Source organism: Uranotaenia lowii, chromosome 1, assembly GCF_029784155.1.
Source record: "Uranotaenia lowii strain MFRU-FL chromosome 1, ASM2978415v1, whole genome shotgun sequence".
Lineage (NCBI taxonomy): Eukaryota > Metazoa > Arthropoda > Insecta > Diptera > Culicidae > Uranotaenia > Uranotaenia lowii.
Window position 1 is genome coordinate 92460128 of NC_073691.1, and position 6251 is coordinate 92466378.

Below are 6251 nucleotides of genomic sequence, written 5' to 3' on the forward strand. Positions count from 1 at the left end.
TTTTTATTTAATATCTTTTTTAGTATACGATTTACAAACTTGGTAAATTTGAGAAAGTTGTTCAAATTGTTAAAACACACAATTTTGTGGAACATTTCAACTACATATTTCAACTAAGAAAGGAGATTTACTACAAAATATCCAAAATAATGCCTTTTTTCAGTAAGTTATAACTTAAGAGTTCGGACGAGTTCGGATAATTTTTTGAGTGGGTTCTGTAGGTCAAGTTATTGGCTTTTCATTGGTATAGAAATTTAACATTAGTTTTGGATAGATTTTCTGCAAACAAGCAATCAAAAATGAGATTTTTCCTCTAAAAACAGGAAAAATTGGGGTTTTTTTTCTTCGAATTTTAAGTGTTTCTAGAGTAAAAAGCGCATTATTGATTGCTAGTTTGCAGAAAATCTATCCAAAACTAATGTTAAATTTCTATACCAATGGAAAGCCAATAACTTGACCTACAAAACCCACTCAAAAAATTATCCGAACTCGTCCGAACACTTAAGTTATAACTTACTGAAAAAAGGCATTATTTTGGATATTTTGTAGTATATGTATCTCCTTTCTTAGTTGAAATATGTAGTTGAAATGTTCCACAAAATTGTGTGTTTTAACAATTTGAACAACTTTCTCAAATTTACCAAGTTTGTAAATCGTATACTTAAAAAGATATTAAATAAAAACTCAAAATTACTTGTTAAAATGCTCGTTATTTTTAAAATGCTCGTAACTTTTATGTTTTTCATGCGATCTTGATGGTGTCTTCAACAAAGTTGCTTAAAATAATAAGATCTACAACTTTTGTGAAGACATCAAGTCTCTAAACTAATTGTTTCAAGAAATATTTTTTTTATCTCCCTTCCAGGTGAAAAAATCACTTTTTCTTTCAAAAATTTGATAGATCATCTAAAAATATAAAAATGTTGCGAAGACATCAAATCTCTACCGTTTACCGTTTGTCCGCAAATAATTTTGATCGCTTATTAGGTGCATTTACCCCTGTGTGCGTCGTCTCAAAGCATTCCTCAGATATTTCTGCCTCTCAGAAACTCTCTCGGTTTAAGGCATTGTTAAGCCTGTGGAATAAGTTAACGAACTTCGACATACAATGATCTTAACTTGTAAACTTTTTCTGTATAAAACATGTGTCAAATATTTGAAAACTTTGACTATCTTGCCACTCATCACGAATGTTCGTATCATAAATTAAATATATGGCACATAAAAATAACGTTCGTAGGAATGGCTCTCCCAGTACAGCTTCTCCTCCTCTTCTGACAGCTTGGTAATTTATCCAAAAATATTAAACGTCAAACGTCTCTCGGATGTACCATTACCACATGTCTCGTAAAAAGTTGACTGCCCGACGCTTGCAGTCTACCTAAATACCTACAGCAAGGAAAAAGTTTAGATCAAATATGCCCACAAACAGATCCCCTCCAGTACTTATAAGTATGAGTGTTTGCACATTAGTGTTGTTTCTGGCAGAAAAAAACGGCATCCACACAGCTAAATACTACAGCATGATGTTTACCACGCCACAAGAGCAATAAAGTTATTCCGCCCATCGTTACTTTCTACCCTGCCTTTGTTATTATGTACTTTTTGTAGGGTGTCAGGCGCGGCAAAAAGTCAAACGAAAGGACTCCCGTTTACGCCTCAAAAATCGACCAATAGATTGGCAGTAAACGGTAAGGGGTGTTTGTTGCCAATAAATACTATTGAAATTGGGACAGTTTCAATACAGGTACATTCACCCTATACGTGCCGGGTCATAATGAACGGAAGCTAGCTGGAAATGAAAGCGGAGAAAGTGAGTTAGTTAAAGTTAAGGATATCCATTTTTTATGGGGAACTCGTTGCAGAAATTGTTTATGAAATTATTTTTGTTCGAAAGCTCCAATCAGAGCAGTCTATTTCAATTGACGTCACTCGTTCGAATCACCACTGCACTGACTGACACTGTCCACAATCTGTCTGTGTAAGCGTTCTGCCGTTCCGGGTACCTTTTGAAATAAGTATCAATCAAAGCCATGGCATGCCATGATTCCTGTTGCGTTTGTTTGTAGATTCGACGGATAGTGTTATCGTTTTCATCGTCGTAATGTCTATGATAATTTTCTTACACCACTCGCTAGCTAGCTACTCCCTACTCCCCGTTAGCTGATGGCGTTGGGGTAAATTTCGATCGGCCTGCTGTGTCGATGATTGCTCTAACTCATCGTAGAACAACAAACATATGTACCTGCCTACATATGAACATTACATGCTCACTTATACTTATATTCAGTCCACTCAGCGTGTCGTCAATGAGAAACTCATCAGGTATTGTGGTTTAGATTGAAAATAAAACCACGGTTGATCTAAACAATCGATACGTAGATATGCTGTTGGTATGTTTACATTTCGTCGTGGCAAGGCCCTGTAACAACAGACGCAAGTATGCCTAGCCAAGCCTACTGTGGTACTAGATCCGTGTATTCGGTAGCATGATAAATGATACTAACCTCGTACTTACTGAGATAGGAGGAAGTATATTAATCTTCCTGTGTAAATCGAATCCAGAACAATTATTCATTAACCTTTTCGTTCGATTTGGACCGTTCGAGAGACCTTCTACCCTACCGATACATTCCAACCAGTACTTCTGGCGTGTTTGAGAGCAAATATACCATATCATGATGTGCGATGACCCATGGTATAGGAGGTAGGGCCCGTTTAACTAAATAATTGATAAATTATTCAAACAACCGCTGTAGGTACCTTCTCGTGCTGGATTCGCGAAACGCTTAAAATGTCGAGCGACTTCTGTTGCGAGCACCACCAACAGGACCTTCATATGTACATACGACGACGCCATCCAAACTGAAATTTCCCATACGCATATGTTAAATACAATTAATGGACATTCAACCTTCAACAGCAACTTGGTAGCTGCACTGAAAATATGGCTGAACCGTCGAAGAGCGAGCTTATTAGATTCAATTAAAGTAATCCCGAGCAGACTTTTATGGCAAAATTATACCTAATTTTGCTATCATGCCTTGAAGGTTAAATGAGGTATCATTTTGCCCGAATAAAGGTGGTACAATGCTAAAATTTGGGTCTCACTTTTCATATAAGGATACCACGATTATACCAAGTGTAGGTTTCACTGAAACCTCAATGATGCCTCATTTAGCCAACGTTTTAAAACGAGTATTGAGGGCATAATGATGCCACTTTCAGGTATAATTTGATGACAAAATTTGGTATCGTCGTGCTTTCAAAATTTCATTGAAAAGGATGGCTCAACGAGGTATTAAAAACATTCAGTGAAACCAAATTTCGGAAGAACTGTCTATCCGTATTTAGAATATGGGCGCCAAATTGAACCATCTAATAAACCATTTAATGGTTTACTCCAACAAAAACAAAAAAACACCCAGGCGTTAGAGTGAGCGATATATAAACGCGCCAGCATTAAATTTTACTTCGGAAGTTCGGACTTCCGACTTCCGAAAGATTTCTGACAAAGAAAAGTGAAGTACTAGATTGTCTGAAGTCTGGGTTTTGTTGCCAGTTCACCAGCGACGTTTCTAAAATTTTCGTTAAAATTCTCAATATGAATATCGCCTTCTCAAAACACAACTTCAGAAATAAACATCGCAATGTGTTATAAATATTGGCTCCACCTGTGGTTGCATAAATTAAGGCGATTTAGAACGTTCATTAAGAGAAGGGAAATCATAAAAGGTATCATTTCACAAGCGTTTAATTTGAATTAAAAATCTTTCTTCCTATTCGAACCAACTAAACCCTTAAATTTATACTAATCCAAAAACTCAATTTCCGAATTAAGAACAAATTCCGATGTGACTGTTTAAAATGCTGTTAATAATAATATTTATGGTGGTTATCATAACTTATCCCTCAATCTGAACAAAATACTTTTTATTGGACAGCGGAGTTGAAATCACTGTTTTTAAAATCAAATGATTAAACATATCTACAGTTATTTTGCTGACATTTTTTAAATTTACTTAAAAAAAACTGAAAATAATTGAAACAATACTTATGACGTAGTTTAACATTAGTACAAACAATCGACAAACCGACAAACAAATTGTAAAATTCATGTAAATCTTCATCATCAATTCTGGTAGATTTACATGACATAAGGAAATCTATCAGTATAGTAAAAAATAAGTTCACAAGAAACCGCAAGAAAATAAAACTTTCATGCAACATGAGTGTTTCCAAATTATTTCATTTTTTGCTGCTATTTAAATCAAACCCTAAAAAAACATTTCCTTTTGCCAATTTCTTTTATCGAAGCAAATTTCAAAATCAAAAAAGGGTTTTCAAATTAGGTTACGGTACGATGCAAACGTTGTTCTTGGATAATGAAATATTAGAAAAAATACAATTAATTTCGAAGAGGAAATTATTTTTATTATTAGAAGCTGTATACTTTTTTTTTCAATAGCTATGCTTTCATTTCTTTTTACTCAACTTGTTTTTTGATATAATAAAAAAAGTTCATATTATTCTCCAATGAATGTCCCTATAAATTATTCGATAAATAATTTCATTCTTATTTTAGATTAAATATTTCGTTATCAAATTAAAATTCGATTTTTGTTTCATCGTGCTTAAAATATTGAAAACAAAGATTACTCAATGAATTTTCAAAATATTTTCCTCCTTATATAAGTAGGTAAGTTTTTTTTCTTTTTTGCTCTACGTGTACTTTTGCTTACAGGTGAACCCGAAGGATTCTACATTCGAGCAACAGTGATACTTCAAACCTCGTTGCAGGAAATCGCATTCACCGACCTGAAAGAAAATTAAATCTGCTGTAGTTCTCAAATTTTTAAATTATATTTTATTTTTTAATCAGTATTAGTCTAACATGCAAGCTGATTAAACCTATTTCTATAATCAAATGATACTCCAAATACGGACTTAGGAAACAACTCATAATTATATTATCAGCAATGTTCATAAAATTATTTCTTAAGGTATCAATGAGAATATACACAAATGATTTGATGAAAAAAGTTATGGTTTTGTCTTTCTTTGAACAATTTTTTTAGTTAATTTTAAGCAAGGCAACTAGTAAGTAGAATTTAATTTATGAAAAAAAAGGTTTGCAAGAACCGGCAAAAAATTATCTAGTAATGGCTACATTTTCAAATTCATCCGCTGTATTCAGACTTATGATTTAAAAACAATGGTTCGGTTTAAATAATTGTTGTTTGTTGGCTTGTAAATTGTTCGCAACAAAATGCTTGCCATCTCTGTTTTTGTATCAATTTTTCATGAATTCACTCAATGCTTCAAGAGAACAATTTAACAATTTGAAAAACAAAGTCCAACAATAAAAACCTTTTTTCAGAAAATCGTGATGGCAATATATTATGAACAAAGGTTGACAAAAATTTTAAATTTTGCTAAACTAACCCAAATATTGAATCTGATTATAGGTGAAATTTAGATCTAATTTGACTTACCATTTTGACGGTAGCATCAAGAACGGCCAATCCACAGTTGGGTTTAGTAGTCATGATATTTAAGTGTCGAATAATCAACCGCTTGGAGGAAACCTTATCGAGACAGCGTATTCACATCATAAAAGCGCCAATACGATGTTATTGGCCTGCTGTATTTCTCGGATTTTCTATTATCTGACTTGTTTATTTTCCATGCGCATTTTTCTGGTTTCTGTTAGTGCTGGTGCATAATGGAATGCACTTGTCGGCGACGTATTGACCTTTCAACACGGGCACAGCCTTGGAGCATCGATTCCGGATCTTCCGGTTGTGCTTGGAGAACTTTTGGTACACGGTTTTTCTCCTCTGTCATCCTTCTGGTTTCCCTCGGATCGGCCAATCCTCCGGCTCTCGGATCAGCCACTTTCTGGCGCTCCTCCACCGATGCCATCTCCGGCCGATCATATCTTCTTCCGGCTGATCAGATTGAACCGGGTCGATTTCGATGTTGGGTTGGACCTGCTGGGTCGGATGTGTGTTGGCTCTAGCTGATGATGTCCGACTCTTGAAGAAAATTTACTATCGATGTTGCTGCAAAAAGTAAATGAAATGAATTTTCACCCAACAATTGTGTACTTACCAAATTTTTCAGCTTACCTTTTCTATTGTCCGGGTTGAAATAGCGCTTTAGAACCGAGTATAAAATGATAGATCCAGTGGAAGCAACAACGTTCAGGGTAAGGAATTCACTAAACCACAATTCTGTAGCAACGCCGC

At 34.8% G+C, this 6251-nt stretch overlaps 1 long non-coding RNA gene across 1 annotated transcript; it reads right to left on the reverse strand.

Moving 5' to 3' along the window:
- Positions 1 to 4719: 4719 nt before the first annotated feature.
- On the reverse strand, positions 4720 to 6251 carry LOC129740182 (uncharacterized). The gene is made up of 3 exons (XR_008736137.1): positions 6132 to 6251; positions 5496 to 6065; positions 4720 to 4818 (listed from the first exon to the last, which is right to left on the reverse strand). It is a non-coding gene; the product is annotated as an uncharacterized LOC129740182 (long non-coding RNA).